The sequence below is a fragment of the Mobula birostris genome, chromosome 8 (genome assembly GCF_030028105.1).
Source record: "Mobula birostris isolate sMobBir1 chromosome 8, sMobBir1.hap1, whole genome shotgun sequence".
NCBI classification, from domain to species: Eukaryota; Metazoa; Chordata; class Chondrichthyes; order Myliobatiformes; family Myliobatidae; genus Mobula; species Mobula birostris.
The window spans coordinates 15,357,623-15,376,591 of NC_092377.1; the positions used below are offsets into that span (position 1 = coordinate 15,357,623).

The following is an 18,969-nucleotide window of genomic DNA, read 5'->3' on the forward strand; positions in this document are numbered from 1 at the left end:
AGGCATGGATGTGGTTGTGCCAAAGGGAGTGCAGGAGAGATTACACTGACGGGATATTATATTGACTTTGCCGGCCGGTGGTGTAGCGGTATCCCCACTGGACTCCGAGGCAAGTGGTCCCGGGTTAGAATCCAGCGGCTGATTGCATACTTTCTACCCCTGCTGGGTTGAGCGTCGAGCTAGCAACTCGGCCTCGTAACAAAACAGACAGAAATGCTAAAGAAATGGCAAAGTTGCCCCCCCCCCCCGAATGCGCCACGAGGCTCGGTAAGGAACAACAATACGTTGACTTTAGTAATGAAGCGAGGTAGGAAAGGCTGAGTTTGTTTTCTCTGCAGAGTAGGAGTTCCAAGAATGACTCATAACATTTTAAGAGCCACCAATAAGATAGTCAGCATCAATTTCCATGATGGCAATATCAAAGAAGACGTAGATCTAAGGTTAGAGGAAGGATTTCTAAAGCAACTTGATGGGGGCAGTAGTTTTTAAAATCAGAGTGGTTGATCTCTGGATCTTGCTGCCAGAGGAGGTGGTGAAATCCAATACCATCACTACAGTTCAGAGACATTTTGAGAAGCACTTCAACATGCAAGGTGCAGAAGAATACAGACCTAATGCAGGGAAATGGGATTAGCAAAATGGTCAGGAACGTGGTGGGCCAGAGGATCCATCTCTGTGCTCTGCAACTCACTGACTTCTTAACAACTTGACATCTTCGGATTCTGATGACAGTCAGTAGCAATGACTCTCCCTGCTTCCTTTACCAGAGTGACAGACATCTTCAAGTTCCTCACTCCATAATTTTCTTCAGCTGCTCACTCGACATGGGAAATTCTGACACAGTCAGCACGGCATCCATTTCTGTACTAAATCAGTTAACCCCGTTAATGCCAACATGATTCGGTCAGCAAACGGCAAGCACCATCATCACGTCAAGGACCAGTGCGTTTTTAATCTTTTAACCACACAGTGAATTTGAGTTTGTTGCTGAAATTTCAAGCAATCATTGCCCTGGACAGGAAGAGTGCCTGGATTCAAATATGAGGATTAGCTTTGTCACGTGTACATCGAAACACGAGGTGAAATGCGTCCTTTGCGTCAACGACCAACATACAATCCGAGATGTGCTGGCGCCAGTCTGCAGGTGTAGCTAACATAGGATGCCCACAACTTACGCACCCTTACCGCTTTCATTTCTGAAATGTGGGAGGAAAACGGAGCACCTGGAAGAAACCCACACAGTCACGGAGAGAACATATGGACTTCTTACAGACGGTAGCAGGAATTGAACCCCAATCTCACCACTGGCACTCTAATCGTGTTATGCTATCCACTACACTACCATATCGCCCTATTAAATGGCAACTGATGTCACAAACCTTAAAATGGTAAAGGTAGCATTCACTTCAAATCCAAGTGCCCATTCAGAGATTATAAGATCATGTGTGGGCTGGAACACTTCCAGAGGACTCCAGAAATATCAGGCATTTGTTTACAATCAGCGTGTCATAGAGAAATGAGTAAACATTCACGGTTAAGGCCTGAAGCCAACTATTTCCAAGTCGGAAACATCCACCAACAGAGCTCCGAGATATTGCAACACAAGAGTCAGGATGCACATCTGGTTACAATGGTTCTTCATAACAGAGACAGCTGCATCACATCCTCCGGAATCCCAGATGTAGAAACAGTCCACTGGTGCCTTTGATGACAATGTATCACTGTGTAAACACATACCCAATTCCCTCCGGAATACTACACAGCAGAATTGTTTTCCAATCTCTCCATCCATCAGGCTTCACAAGTGGGTCATGGTAAATCAGAAACGATGGCCCTAGAATCAAACGTCTTTTTTTCTAACCCACTGAGAAGTCTGTGGATTCTAGCCATTACACAGGCTGCACAGCAAGGAATGAACTTTTCAGACCAAATATTCTTAGCTGGAAGTGTCTGCTTCGCACACTTAACCACCATCATGCTCTTCAATTCTTTCTTCTTCGTGCACTCATGCAACTTGTTAATAAAGGCATCTTGTGAGGAAGCTGAGCCTTTGAAACAGAAATCTGATAAATATTTTGAGAAAAATATTAGGAGGGTTATGTGTCTTTGTAAATAAGAAGAAACAACGGCACGTGTTTTAACTTTTGTCTTAGAGTCTTGTAACATCTTGACAACAGCATAATTTGGAACACATGGCAATGAATGCCTGATGTGAGAGCATTGGCATCTCTCACTCCGCAGCCTCTCCTGACCTTCACGCGTGCTCCGCTGGATTCTAATTATAAATACAAAACCTGTCCCATCACAGCGGTGCTATTCAGGGAGTAATCAATCCAAGGCTGCCCCTCTGAAACCTCCACCTTCAACACCCATTTACAACCAGCAAGATCTCACGGGGGTCTGAACCAAGTGGAACAGGGCAGTTTAGATCAGCTCGAAGATACGTCCACAGGTGACACAAAACTGAAGCAATGATGTGCACATTACTTTTTAGAATAACCACCCCGTAGGATGTATGCCATCAAATGGCAGAGGTCTAACACTTGGACCAACAATGTAAACTTCCCTATAATATAATACTTTAGGCTTCATCATTAGATGCTGCATAACTGGGAACTCAAACAGTCCTATAATTTGGAAAGGGAACTAGTTTGTTATTGTCACATGTACCAGAATACAGTGGATTCTGGTTAATTGGGACACATCAGAACCAGTACTTTCCTGCCCAATTAAGCAGCAGCCCCATTTAGCCAAAGTTTCATGGAAGTAGTTAAAAAGGTATAAAAAAAAGACAAACTACCATTTAATTGAGTAATAAATTATGTATTTAAAATGAAATACAGAACAATTTAGAACACTTCTTCTAGTACTACACTACTATAAAACTGTGTATTATCGACAGAGGATTTCATCCAGTGTACGTTGGTGTTCTTTTGATTGACTGTAAATGAACAAAATCAGTGCAGACACCTAATGCAGACAATGGACTGCCTTCATACAATGATTACATCCTCCAAATCTTCATTTTCATTATAATATTCAAGATGATTCTTGATACCTTTAAATACTTCGTAATTCCTAACGTGTTGTGAAGTTGTGAAATCGTTTTATTTTCACTCCCTGCCATTTCTGGCATCTCCAAGTCTGAATGCTTGAAACTGCAGTGAGCAAAACAGTTCTGAATTGTCTTACTGCAACCAACACTAACATTACAAGCACACACAACAAACATTTTACAAATACAGCTTGGTCTAAGCATGGTGTCGTGTCTAATGTCCACACAAGTGCACGTGACTGATGCTAGTTAGAAACTGTTCAACAACAGTCTCCTGCCCTGATTAACCAACATAGTGCCCCAAATAAATGAGGGGAATCCCAGCTATTTTCTTAATTATTTTTTGTTCTTTCAGAGCTGTCCCAAGTAAGCTGCTGCCCCAATTAACCGACGGCCCAAACTAACCTGAATGCACTGTACAGGTTAAAAGTTTATCTTACACAAAGTTCGTACACATCAATTTATTACATTGAGGTATTACAAGGTAAAACAACAGCAGAATGCAGAATAAAATGTAACAGCTGCAGAGAAAGTGCAGTGTGTATAGGAAATAAGGTTTAAAATCATAATAAGGGAGATTGAGAGGACACGAGTCCATCTAATCATACTATGGAACCATTCAATATCATATAACAGCAGCGCAGAACCAATGTAACACACACAGAAGGCTGGAGACGCTCAGCAGGACAGGCAGCATCCATGGAAGGGAATAAACAGTTGATGTTTCAGGCCGAGAACCTCCATCAGGTCCTGTCTTCTTTCAACTCGCACCTTAAAGGATAGGGCTTACCCAAATGGACAATGCAGGTAAAGAACTATAACTGTATGTCTGCATTGCTGAGCAATGATTGCTGGGTTTCTGACAGAGGGAAGGGGGAAATGAGTAGCCGATAAAAATGTTGACAGTGGGATACAGCCTCAACTGGCTCTCCACTCAGCTTTGAATCACCTGGTCAATGGTAACACAGGCTGTGTGATTAGAAATAATATCCCCTCCTGGCTGACAATCAACACTGGCGCAGCTTAAAGATGCATGCTCAGCCCACTGCTCTACTCTTTCTACGCCCACGACTGTGTGGCTAGGCACAGCTCAAACACTACCTATAGATTTGCTGACAACACTGTTGTTGGCAGAATTTCAGATGATGGTGAGCAACAGCAGCGAAATAGATCAGCTGGTTGGGTGGTGTCACAGCAATGACCTTGCACTCAGTGTCAGTAAGACCAAGGAACTGATTGTGGACTTCAGGAAAGGGAAGTTGAGGGAACACACACCAGAACTCACTGAGAGATCAGAAGCGGAAGGAGTGAGCAGTTTCAAGCTCCTGGTGTCAACAGCTCTGAGGACCTATCCTGGGTCCGACATATTAATGCTGTTATAGATCGCGGCTGCATTTTATTCGGAGTTTGAGGAGAATTGGTATGTTTTCTCCCACATTCCAAAGACATACCGGTTAAGAGCTTCATTGATCACATGGGTGTTGTTGGGCAGCAAGCATTTGTAGGACGAAGGCCCTCTTACTGTGCTGAATCTCTAAGTAAAATAAAGCAGGTGTGGAAGCATTCACTGTGGATTCATTAGGGTAGCATCCTTTTCCCCGAAGGTAGGCGTTCCCAAACTTTTATATGCTACAGACCTCTACCATTAACCGAAGGGTCCGTGGACCACAGGTTGGGAACTGCTGCCAAGGTAAAGCAGGAGTGATTGAAACTGCATACCCAGGATAAAAAGTAATCTATCACTTATCATTGGTGTTTTTGTTTGAGATCTCAATGGGTTAACCATGACGATGATGGGAGACAGGGCAGCTTGAGGGGCTGAGTAGACCGCACTCGCTCTTATTTTCTGATGTTCTTCTGTTTCAATGCGCTGAAGTTAATGAAAGCACCAAAAAGGGGAGATAAATTCAGATGACCTCAATTTTTTCTATTGCGTCCACAAAGTGTGAAAGGTTACCTTGAATTATATTTTCAATCTCTAGGTGACAGAATTGCGCCTGATAGGGTACAAAGCCTCACCAAACTGACAAGATATCTAATGTTTAACTTGGCAACAAGTGTAACTTTTAACAATGGACATATTCCTCATTGGATAGTCAATATGAGTCAGTAAACTATGGTGTTGAGTCCCATGAGAAGAGCACACCATTATGAACTAAAGGAGACCCTAAACAACATGCTACTGCATATCTGGACAGTGTCAATGATTAAAATATTCCAATGTTACTTTCATATCCCCCAGTATCTAACATTTCATTGAAACTGATGCTATTCAGTTTCCACTGCAGCAGATATCAGTCCATGGGTGAAACTTTTCTTCTGTAGATGCCGATCTTGAATCTACTGAAGAAGCTCTCAACCTCCACTTTATGGACATGGCTAGACTGAACTCCTGCCTCAGCATGGACCTGGACCCATTGCAATTTGCCTATTGCCACAATAGGTCAACAGCAGATGCAATCTTAATGGCTCTTCATACGGCCTTAGACCACCTGGATAACACAAACACCTATATCAGGATGCTGTTCGTCGACTATAGCTCAGCATTTAATATAATCATTCCCACAATCCTGATTGAGAAGTTACAGAACCTGGGACTCTGTACCTTCCTCTACAATTAGATCCTCGACTTCCTAACCAGAAGACCACAATCTGTGCAGATTGGTGATAACATCTCCTCACTGACAATCAACACTGGTGCACCTCAGGGGTGTGTGCTTAGCCCACTGCTCTACTCTCTCTATACCCATGACCGTGTGGCTAGGCATAGCTCAAATACTGTACCATATATAAATTTGCTGATGATACAACCATTGTTGGTAAGAATCTCAGATGGAGACAAGAGGGTGTACAGGAGTGAGATATGCCAACTAGTGTAGTGGTATCACAGCAACAAACTTGTACTCAATGTTAGCAAGATCAAAGAACTGATTGTGGATTTCAGGAAGGATAAGACGAAGGAACACATACCAATCCTCATAGAGGGATCAGAAGTGGAGGGAGTGAGCAGTTTCAAGTTCCAGGGTGTCAAGATCTCTGAGGATCTAACCTGGTCCCAACATATCGATGCAGTTATAAAGAAGGCAAGACAGCGACTATACTTCATTAGGAGTTTGAAGAGATTTGGTATGTCAACAAATACACTCAAAAACTTCTATTGTACCATGGAGAGCATTCTGAAAGGCTGCATCACTGTCTGGATTGGGGGCGGGGGGGGCTACTACACAAGACAGAAGGAAACTGCAGAGGGTTGTAAATTTAGTCAGCTCTATCTTGGGTACTAGCCTTCAAAGTACCCTGGACATCTATAGGGAGCGGTATCTCAGGAAGGTGGCGTCCATTATTAAGGACCTCCAGCACCCAGAGCATGCCCTTTTCTCACTGTTACCATCAGGTAGGAGATACAGAAGCCTGAAGGCACACACTCAGTGATTCAGGAACAGCTTCTTCCCCTCTGCCATTCGATTCCTAAATGGACGTTGAACCCTTGGACACTACCTCAGTTTTTTAACATATATTATTTCTGTTTTTTGCATGACTTTTAATCTATTCAATATATGCATACTGTAATTGATATACTTATTTATTATTTTATTATTTTTTTCTTCTCTATCATGTATTGCATTGAACTGCTGCTGCTCAGTTAACAAATTTCACGACACATGCTGGTGATAATAAACCTGAATCTGTTTCTGATTCTGAATAAGGAATTCAATTCTTTAGAACAATCATTGGAGCTCTGGACATGTCACACAAAGTACAACAACTCTGTGGAGTACCAGGCTGGTAGCAATTGTTTTGATTTTGGATCAATCTTGCCACTACACCTACCTTATCAAGCACTCTAAGAAATCTCGTTGCTTCAATGAGGTCACTTCTCATGGTCTAAACGCAATAGTCCTGCTTACTCTCTCACATCAAATCTGCCATCTCAATCAGTAACCCATCTGGTGAACCGTTCCTCACAAGTAACACACACAAAATGCTGGTGAACGCAGCAGGCCAGGCAACATCTATTGGAAGAGGTACAGTCGACGTTTCAGGCCGAGACCCTTCATCAGGACTAACAAGTAAACCTTCCTCAGGTTGGGAGACGAGACTTGTACACACTATTCCAGAAATGGGCACAACAAACCACTGCATAATTGGAGCAAAATGCTTCGACTGCTGGACTCAAATTTAAGAACAAAAGAAATCCACCTGCATAAAGACCATTGTAGCAGATGTCAAAGAAGTACCTACCAGGATGCATCACAGGCAGGCAAACATCTAACACTTTCTAGCTGCTCACTGAAGTCTCACGTTAACTTTCAGAGATTAATGCACAAGGACACTCAGGTCACTTTGAACAACAACACATTTCAATCTCTCAATTACGGACGTCCTTATCCGTAGACTTTGCCAGTGACACCATCATGCTGAGTTCGACTAAATGAGATAATTGTATGTACTCTTGTGCAGAAGCAGATGGTTCATTCAACTCACTGCACTCAGCACCCTTCAACCCCTCCACAGAGCGGTGGTCCAGCCTCTTGCAGCGAATTTTAACAGCAGGTGGGAGCATGCTCTCCCACATTACACAACTCAAAAGCTTCTCCAAGCAAAGCCTATCATCAGCATGTGGCTTTCAGCACCACTAGAACACCTCATCACATTTCACTTGGTCCCTTGATTACCAAAGGAAAATAAAAATTAGATAATAAAACAGGAATTGCTTTCAGGATAATTACGTGGAAACAACAGGCGTATATAGATCCGAGCCATAAACTACTGACTCATTGGATTTGGCTCTTTCCCGCCTCCTGCAAATCAACCCAGAGTTAACCCAGATAATTCACCGAGATAATGATGTAATTCAGCACATCCATAAGTCGATACAAGAAAACTATATATTGAGCTGAGTACAGTCTGGCGCTACAACTAATTAAAGCCGGCTGCTGTTCTATGCTTCCCCTTCATGAGTCATACCATCAGTACAGAAACAGTCCCTTCAGCCCATCTAGTCTGTGCCAATCTGTCTTCCAGCCAGACCAATAATGTTAAAGTATAATTATTATCTAAGTACGAATAGGTCATCGTTTTCCTCCGATCAAGATGGCACCAGTGAACACTGATTCCTTGGATGACATCTTCCAGATAGCCAGTCTCTCCAATTATTTCACTTTCTGTACATCTTTCCGTCCTGATTGTGTTACGGAAATTGTTGGAGAGAGTTTGGAATTCGATTTAATGATTGAATGAATGTGTCCGGAGAGATGCCTCGTGGAGAAGACCAGAGACGGGGACCCGAAAAGGACCGAAGCATTGAGAAAGATTGAAGCATTGAGACGAATGCGAGGAGGTCAGTGATCACTCTCAACGGAGACCATGGGGGCGGCAACAATCAGTAGCCGGGTCAGCGGCATTCAGACCCGGCGGGGCAGTGAGTCTCCACGGAAAGTCTGAGTCCTTGTTGCTCCTCTCCTCAAGTACTGATGGGAAGGTGCTTTCAATATTCTGAAATTTATGTGATTATTGGATAGTACTTCATATTGGTCTCCTTCCATTTTTCTTTCTTGCGGCCGATTTGCGGGTGGGCAATATGTTAGTTTTTGTGTGTGAGAGATGGGGTCAAGGGTTTTGATGCTATCTGCAGATGCAGATGCTGGAGATCAAAGTAATACACAAAAAATGCTGGAGGAACCTAGCAGGCCAGGCAGCATCGATGGAAAAGAGTAAACAGTCAATGTTTCGGGCCGAGATCCTTCATCAGGACCGGAAGACAGAGATTATAAATCAGAATAAGCAGGTGGGAGGAGGAGAGAAAGAGGTGCGAAGAAGTAGATGATAGGTGAAACCGGTGGAGGGGCAGGGTGAAGTAAAGAGCTAGGAAGTCAACTGGTGAAAGCAATAAAGGGCTGGAGAAGGGGGAATCTGACAGGAGAGAACAGAAGGTCATGGAAGGAAGGGAAGAAGTAGGAGCACCAGGGGGTGGTGATGGGCAGGTAGGTGAATGTGAGAGAGGGAAATAGAAATATGGAATGGTGAAGGGGAAGTGGGGAAGGGGCAATTACCTGAAGTTCAAGAAATCATGCATTCAGGTTGGAGGCTAACCAGGTGGAATATAAGATGTTGCTCCTCCAACCTGAGCGTGGCCTCATCATAGCAGTAGAGGAGGCCATATGACTGACATATCGGAATGGGAATGGGAAGAAGAATTGAAATGGGTGGCCACCGGGAGATCCCATATTTTCTGGCAGATGGAGCATAGGTGCTCGGCAAAGCGGCCTCCCAATCTATGTCAAGATGCTATTGCCGCTGTTCTTTTCTGCAAGTGACAAGTTGGCATTTGACATTATTGTCGCTGTTTTTTTCTGGGTGGGGATTTTATGCCAGTGTTGCCGTTTTTTCTGTGAGGGAGGAGGGATTTTGAGATTTGCTGGTTTTCATTTTTTTTTCTTTTTTGTGTAGGGGGAGCTGATGTCTTTTCCTTCAACAACCCTACTGTCTCTTTTTGTACTTCTTGGCTATCTGGAGAAGATGACTACCAGAGTCGTATTGTACATGCATACTCTGACATAAAATTAATCTTTGAACCCTTGATACCACTTTGAGATTCATTTTCTTGCGGGTATTAACAGGAAAATTAAACACAATAACATTTATGAATTTAGAATTTATTGTGAGCAGTTTTGGGCCCCTTATCTAAGAAGTAATGTGCTGGCATTGGAGAGGATTCAAAGGAGGTTTTCAAAAATGATTTGGGGATTGAAAGGCTTGTCATATGAAGAGTGTTTGCTAGCTCTGGGCTTGTACTCACTGGAATTCAGAAGAATGAGGGGTGACCTCATCAAAATCTATTGAATGTTGAAAGACCTCAATAGAGTGGGATGCGGAGAGGATGTTTCCTATGGTGGGGGAGTCCATGACCAAAGGACACAGCCTCAGAATAGAGGGCCGTCCTTTTCGAACAAAGATCAGGAGGAATTTCTTTAGCCAGAGAGTGGTGAATCTGTGGAATTTATTCTCACAGGCAGTTGTGGAGGCCAAATCATTGGGTACATTTAAGTCAGAGGCTGACAGATTCTTGATTAATTAGGGCATGAAGGGATACGGGGAGAAGGCAGGAGAATGGATCTGAAAGGGAAAAATGGATCAGCCATGATGAAATGATGGAGAGACTCAATGGGCCAAATGGCCTAATTCTGCTCCTTTATCTTATTGCCTTCAAAACCATACACAAAGACTGACCAACAACCAATGTACAAAAGATGCACTGTGCAAATAAAAAAAATAAGTAAACAATTCTGAGAATACGAGTTGTAGAGTCCTTAAAGGTGACTGTGGGTTATGGAATCAGTTCAGATTTGAGGTGAATGAAGTTGAGTTGGTTCAGGAGGCTGATGGTTGAAGGGTAATAACTGTTCCTGAACCTGATGGTGTGGAACCTAAGGCTTCTGTACCTCCTGCCCGATGGTAGCAGTGAGAAGAGAGCATGGCCTGACACAGTGGGCGGGGGGGGGGGGGGGGGGGGTCTTTAATAAAGGATGTTGCTTTCTTGTAGCAGCTCTCCTTGCAAATGTGCTTGATGGTGGAAAGGGTTTTGCCTGTGATGAACTGGGCTGTATCATTTCAAACCTCTCTCGCCCATGTTAGCTTATACATTTTACAGAGAATTACATATGTAAATCCTTATAGGTCGCAGTAAGTCAGGTTTTTTTTTAAAAGAAGAGTTTGGGGCCATTACTTTAATTAACAGAGGCATGGATTGCAAAAGGATGTTCTGTTATATATTGATAAAACATACTGGCTAGGCTTCAGCTGGAATAATACCTTCAAACTGGACTAACCCACTTGTGAATTATTAGCAGAAGTGGGCCTTTAGGCATGCTCAAAGCACTATCAAATCTCAAAGAATTATAACCAGGGTGTATTATTTATGCATTTATTCTCTCATTCATTCTCTCTCCCTCTCTCTCTCTCCCTCCCTCCCCCCCCTCCCCCCACTGTCCATTACGCGCTGGCGTTTAGGCAGCATTAAAGGTTCTCCATCTCTGGCAGTGTTCAGGGCTTCCTTCATCACATCTGTAGCTTTGTCTCTGTTTTCTCTACTGTCAGTCATGCAAGTCCTGGGTGGAGACTCACAAATACCATCGAACTCAGATGCAGAAGGATTCTTCAATGCTGTTTCCGTAACAGTTTTGTTTTACCAGTCGGGGTTGTTAGCCCTGATATGAAACCCGGAAACCTGGAGGACTGGTAGGCCACTCTTCGTCTGGCCTCTACCCTTTGACCTATTTGGCAAGGGTGACCCTACCAAGCATAAAGTCCAGACTCCCGCCAACATAGCTCTCAAGTCATTGAGGCACACAAAGCTTCAAACGACGACAATGTTGTATTCCTTTCTGGAGGAAGGTGAATTACAGATTGTAATTAAAAAAAACACTTACTCTGGCTGCATTTTACATTCTACCTGTCTGAAATGTGCACACCTTTCATTTCTCTGACCTAGCATCTACAAATTTGATGAGGACGAGAAAACTACCCGAAATTCACAACAGGAAGGCTCAGACCTGACAGCTGCATACAGTCAAAGCAAGAATCAATGCAGAGCACACAATTAATTGAAGACCACTTGACCCGACTAAGATTTAGTTCTGCTCATTGAAGCAGAGAGCAAGTCTAACACTCAAGAAAGAGTCTGGGTAAGCAAACAGAATCCTGTTTCCCGATAAGAAATGACTATTTGGAATATACACAAAAACAGAATCTAAGCCACAGTCCTACGTCTTTCTATTAGAAGATTGTTGATAGGCACTCATGATATATACACCCACCAATTCATTAATTTAAGCTTGTGTTCGCTGGCAGGTTATTTCACGCTCCAAGAAGTTGAGAATGAAAGGAGACGAGCTAAAAGTATAGCACAGCTTATCCATTTAAAACACCTCTGTACAGCTAAAGCAACACACTTAATACGATGCACTACATTGCACAGTGATAGAAAATTAATTTTTTATTAATCACAATAACAAACCAAGCACGATTTACACAACATCAAATATGCTTCTTGTAATGAGTCCTCAAATCAGGATCCTCGTACAGGAGAGCTCCCCCAAAGCAAAATCTTCCTGAGAGCAGAGGACGTTGAAGAGAATATAAAACGGAACTGTCATCCGCAATAAAAAGGCTCTGCTTCTCAAATTCAGACTCAGCTTCATTGTGACTCAGACCACGTACTCGATGGTGTTTGAAGTCATTTTGAGGGGGAGTAGAACGCATATTCAAACAGTGCAGAAATGTCTGACTCGCCATCCCACTGAACTCTTGATTCTTCAGTCCAAGTATTCCTCACCAACCATACTTCATTCCAAAAAAGCATCTATTTATTTGCAAGGTAAAAGACTTTTCCTTCTTCCCCTTAACAGTTACGTTTTAAGTATAAGGGTAAAATGTAAACTAAAGTGGTCACAAGTTTGTTAACTTGCTCTATGCTGTAAGATCAAAGTCAGACATTCACTGAGATCAAAGACCAACCTTATTTGCCATATATATTTATATGTCAGGGTGCCGGTGTGGAGATATGTCTCAAAGGAGGTGTAAGGCACTCCTTCCCTCCGCTAGTCAGCAGGTCACCCTTGGCCAAGGTGTAGCACCTGCTTAGGCTCCCAGATCTGTGAAGCTGTGGGAGCAGGTGGTGGATGGTCGTATGAGCAGCTGGTGCATATCACAAGTCCTGATTATGCAACCACTGACACCAGGGAGACAATCCCTGAAGAGTATCGATGATGGCTGGGGTCACCCGTCTTGTGAAGACACTGCCCAGAAGAAGGCAATGGCAAACCACTTCTGTAGAAACATTTGTCAAGAACAATCACGGTCCTGGAAAGTCCGTGAAGATCAACATCATACAACATGGCACATAACGAACAAACAAAACATTTACAAGTATTAGGAATTTGCTGTGGTGTGTTGGTCAACAAAAAAACAACAACATTCAACAATTAAAAAGAATGAAGAATTATATAAAATTAGAGGTTAAAGTACAGATATGGAATAAAATATGATAAATATATTAAACACCAGAATGTATTTACAATGTAAACACCATTATAAATAGTGGTTTCAAGTGTTTACAGTGCAGTGCAGTGACAGAGGTAATAGATCAAGTTCATTGTCATTTAACTGTGCATAAGTACAACCGAACGAAACTATGTTCCTCTGGACCACAGTGCAATCACACAACATATCACACACAACACATAAACCAAAATATTATAATATAATTAAGTTAATCAAATATAATTCTATATGCATGTAGTGCACAGCATAGGTAAAACAGTAAACAGGCCTAGTGACAAGACCCTAGTGGTGACAGGGTATTCATTAGTCTCACAGCCTGAGGAAAGAAGCTGTTACCCAGCTTGGCAGTCCCAGATCTGAAAATGGAGATAACTACACTCAATTGACCATCCATTGAGATGTTCCCACAACCAATGATCTCACTTTAAGGACTCTTTATCTTATTATTTCATATTCTTGTTGTTTATGCCGTTTATTTGCATTTGCACAGTTTGTTGTCTTCTGCACTCTGATCTTTCATTGATCCTATTATAGTTACTATTCTACAGATTTGCCAGCTAGTGAAATGGTGCCGCAGCAACAACCTGGCACTCAATGTCATTAAGGCGAATGAGCTGATTGTGGACTTCCGGAAGGGTAAGATGAAGGAACACATGCCAATCCCCATAGAGGGATCAGAAGTGGAGAGAGTGAGCAGCTTCAAGTTCCTGGGTGTCAAGATCTCTGAGGATCTAACCTGGTCCCAACATATCGATGTAGTTATAAAGAAAGCAAGACAGCGGCTTTACTTCATTAGGAGTTTGAAGAGATTTGTCATGTCAACAAATGCACTCAAAAACTTATATAGTTGTACCGAGGAAAGCATTCTGACAAGCTGTATCACTTTCTGGTATGGAGGGGCTACTACACAGGACCAAAAGCAGCTGCAGAAGGTTGTAAATCTATTCAGCTCCATCTGGGGCACTAGCCTACAAAGTACCCAGGAAATCTTTAGGGAGCGGTGTCTCAGAAAGGCAGCATCCATTATTAAGGACCTCCAGCACCCAGGGCATGCCCTTTTCTCACTGTTACCATCAGGTAGGAAGTACAGAAGCCTGAAGGCACACACTCAGCGATTTAGGAATGATAGAAGGCAGAGAGTTGGTATAAATGGGTGTTTCTCTGGTTGGCAGCCTGTGGTGAGTGGGGTGCTGCAGGAGTCGGTGCTGGGCCTGATTTTGAAGAGGGGACTGAGTGTAGCGTAGCAAAACTTGCTGATGACACTAAACTGAGTGGAAAAGAAAATTGTACAGAGGATGTGGAGAGTCTGTTGAGGGATATAGATAGGTTAAGTGAGTGGGCCAAGGTCTGCCAGATAGAATACAACGTTGGTAAATGCGAGATCATCCACTTTGGAAAGAATAATTGAAGAGCAGATTATTATTTAAATAGTGAAAGATTGCAGCATGCTGTTGTGCAGAGGGACTTGGGAGTGTGCATGAATCGCAAAAAGTTGGCTTAGAGGTACAACAGGTTATTAAAAAGGCAAACGGAACGCTGGCAGGGAGGTCATGCTGCAACTATACAGGGTACTGGTGAGGCCGCACCTGGAGTACTGTGTGCAGTTCTGGTCTCCATACTTGAGGAAGGATATACTCGCTTTGGAGGCAGTGCAGAGGAGGTTCACCAGGTTGATTCCAGGGATGAAGGGGTTAACCTATGAGGAGAGATTGAGTCTCCTGGGACTATACTCTCTGGAGTTCAGAAGAATGAGAGGGGATCTTATAGAAACATACAAAATTTTGAAAAGGATAGATAAGATAGAAGTAGGAAAGTTGTTTCCAATGGTAGGTGAGACTAAAACTAGAGAACATTGCCTCAAGATTCAGGGGAGAAGATTTAGGACGGAGATGAGGAGAAACTGTTTTTCCCAGAGAGTGGTGAATCTGTGGAATTCTCTGCCCAGGGAAGCAGTTGAGGCTTCTTCACTAAATATATTTAAGATACGGTTAGATAAATTTTTACATAGTAAGGGAATTAAGGGCTATGGGGAAAAGGCAGGTAGATAGAGCTGAGTTTACGGACAGATCAGCCATGATCTTACTGAATGGTGGGGCAGGCTCGATGGGCCAGATGGCCTACTCCTGCTCCTATTTTTTATGTTCTTATGTTCTTCCCCTCTGCTATCCGATTCCTAAATGGACATTGAATCTTTGGACACCACTTCACTTTTTTTAAATATACAGTATTTCTGTTTTTGCACGTTTTTAATCTATTCAATATAAGTAATTGATTTACTTATTTATTTATTATTATTTTGTTTTGTTTTATTTATTTTTTTTCTCTCACTGCTAGATTATGTATTGCATTTCACTGCTTCTTTCACTGTTAACAAATCTCACGTCACATGCCTGTGAGAATAAACCTGATTCTGATTATGTCCACAGGAAAATGAATCTCAGGCTTGTGTGTGGTGACAGATGCATTCTCTGATAAATTTACTTTGAACTTTGATGCTTCTGTACCTCCTTCCTGGTAGTGGGTCATGGAGATTGTGGGATGGGAGGTAGAGATCCTCAACAATGCTTCAGACCCTTTGTCAGCAACACTTCCGATAAATGTCACAAATAGGGGTGAGGGAGACCCCGATGACCCCCACAGCGGTTTATACTATCTACTGTAGGGTTTTGTGGTCTGACGCCTTGCAGCTTGCATACCACACAACGGTGCAGCCAGGCAGGGCACTCTTGACGTTGCTCCTGTTAGAATGGGGGCAGAAAGCCTTGCACACCTCAGTCTCCTCAGAAAGTGCAGGCACTGCTGTGTCTCTGTGCCTTCTTGACTAGTGAGGAACGTTGTGGGTCCAGGTTAGATCATCCTTTACGTGCACGGCAAGGAACTTTGTGCTCTTTGACCTCTCCACAGCAGAGTCAGAGTGGCCAAAATGTGCCTTCGTGAAGTCCAACTCTTTTGTTTTGTCTTGTCCCCGTTGCTACTCAGGTTTTTGTTCACGCGCCATTTGACAGGCTTTCCTACATCCTCTCAGATAGAGGGTGGGGGGCAAACTAGAATGGTTGATCAGATTAACTGCCTGGAGAAGAATGTTTTTCAGATGGCGTTAAGGTCCAACAGCACTTTCCAGAAGAGGGAAGTTTTGAAAAAGGCAGTTTGCAGGGTGGGTAGTGTCCGAAGTTATTTTTCCTTCTTGTTTCTTTGTCCTGGACACAAGCAAGCTCTGCAGCCAATGACCTTTGCTGCTGACTTGACAGTGCGAGAGGATGCTGTGCCAAACCTGAAGTAATGGCTGATGTGAAGGTGCTCACTATGACAATAGTGTACAATCGCACCAGTAGGTTCTGGGGAAAATGGAATTTTACCAAATTCCGCAAGTACACCCACTGTCGATCCTTTTTGTCAATGAAGGATGTATGGTTCTCTCATGAAATCTGAAGTGGTGTCAAGAAAACAACCTCTCCCTCAAAGTCACAAAAACAAAGGAGCTGGTTGTGGACTGCAGGAGGAATGGAGACAAGCTAACCCCTATTGACATCAATGAGAGGGTTTAAGCTTTAAATTCCTCAGCATAAACATCACCGAGGATCTCATGTGGTCTGTACATACCGGCTGTGTGGTGAAAAAAGCACAACAGCACCTCTTTGAAGAAGTTTGATATGAGCCCCCAAATCCTAAGAACTTGCTACAGGGGTATCATTGAGAGCATCCTGACTGGCTGCATCACTGCCTGGTATGGGAACTGTACTTCCCTCAATCGCAGGGCTCTGCAGAGAGTGGTGCGGACTGCCCAGCACATCTGTAGATGCGAACTTCCCACTATTCAGGACATTTACTAAGACAGGTGTAAAAAAGGGCCTGAAGGATCATTGGGAACCCGAGTCACCCCAACCACAAACTGTTCCAGCTGCTACCATCCAGGAAAGGGTACCGCAGTATAAAAGCCAGGACCAACAGGCTCCGGGACAGCTTCTTCCACCAGGCCATCAGACTGATTAATTCATGCTGATACAACCATATTTCTATGTTATATTGACTGTCCTGGTGTACATACTATTTATTATAAATTACTATAAATTGCACATTGTACATTTAGACGGAGAGGTAACGTAAAAGATATTTACTCCTCATGTATGTGAAGGGTGTAAGTAATAAAGCCAATTCAGTTCAAGAACCTTGTGTCTCCACTTGTCAGTGCTGGAACCTGAAGCAACAGGTAATTGACTGAAGCAACTCACAGAGGTCAAACCACTACGTCCCACTTCCCGTTTACTGTCCACTACATCCCAACCAGCCCACCAATCATCCCTGGCCTCAGTATCACCATTCATCTTTTCTCTCTATATTGGCCATCAGCGCTCTCCATTCTCAGTGCTGGTGCAAGGTTTCAATTTCAATTATCAAGAGTTCCTTGATTCAGCAGTCAATGCTCCTCAAGACTTATTTAGTCTTGCGAGACCATGGATCTGCGCCTGGAAAGTCTTCGCTCCCCAGGGCGCAGGCCTGGGCAAGGTTGTATGGAAGACTAGCAGTTGCCCATGCTGCAAGTCTCCACTCTCCACGACACCAATGTTGTCCAAGGGAAGGGCATTAGGATCCATACAGCTTGGCACCAGTGTCGTCACAGAGCACTGTGTGATTAAGTGCCTTGCTCAAGGACACAACACATTCCCTCGGCTGGGACTCAAACTCACGACCTGCAGGTAGCTAGTCCAATGTCTTAACCACTTGGCCACGTGCCCACACTCCTCAAGACTACGCTTGTAAATAACAGCCACTCTACAAGTGATGATGACCAGATTCTGTGTAACAGCAATCCATTAGCGCAACAGAACAATGCGTCGTCTCTGACAATGTGAACTGTACAGCAGTCAACAATGAATGCACATACCAATCACAAAGGTAAAACAGAGACTACAGAGGTTCTGCAGATGCTGTAAATCTTGAGTGGCCCAGTCATGTAGTGGTTAGCACAACATTTTACAGCTGGAAGATCCGGATTCAACTCCTGCCGCTGTGTTTAAAGAGTTTGTACGTTCTCCCCATGACTAAATGGGTTTCCTCCAGGTGCTCCAGTTTTCTCTAGGTTGCAAAGATGTATGGGTTAGGGGTTAGTGAGTTGTGGGCATGCTCTGATGGAACCAGAAACACTTGCGAGCTGCCACCAGCACACCTTGCACTGCGACGGACGTTGTTGCAAACAACGCAATTCACTGTATGGTTTATAATTCAATGTACATGTGACAGATGAAGCCAACCTTTAAATTTCTCTTTAAAAAAATACTGAAGGAACTCAACAAGTCAAGCAGCATCTATGGAAGAAAATAAACAGCTGATATCTCGGGCCAAGTCCCTTCATAAGACATTGACTGTTTCCTACCATAGATGCTGCCTGACCAGCTGAGTTCCTCCAGCATTTTGTGTGTGTGTGTGTGTGTGTGTGTGTGTGTGTGTGTGTGTGTTGCACAAAGGCAGAACAGTCAGCTGCTCTGCTGCTTAGGTGGAGTAGCACAGACTCATTGATGGCACATCAGCCACTCAAAATGGTACAAGCTTCAACTTTCCTGAGCCCCACCTCAACAGGCTCATATTGAAGCCACTCCACGAGCACTTTGCTCCTAATCACCTAACACCACTTGGGACAGAAATTGCCATTTTCAACTTGTCAAAATTTAACATTATGGCAAACCCACATCAAAATGGTCAAATCTTGACTGCCTGTCTTAAATGTCAATTAGGGAGGCAAGAAATTCTGATCCAAACAGCAAAGCTCCAATCTTGTGAAAAGGTACGTAATTTTTAAAAAAGCATTTCCAGTTAACAGTTCTCAAAGAGTAATATCTCACTTATATCTAGATTTT

The 18,969-nt window shown here is 43.3% G+C and overlaps 1 protein-coding gene across 3 annotated transcripts in view; it reads right to left on the minus strand.

The window, feature by feature from the left end:
- The window catches only part of smyd3 (SET and MYND domain containing 3), a 998,228-nt gene that overhangs the window by 903,205 nt on the left and 76,054 nt on the right, over window positions 1–18,969 (minus strand). The gene's annotated exons all lie outside the window — the stretch shown is intronic.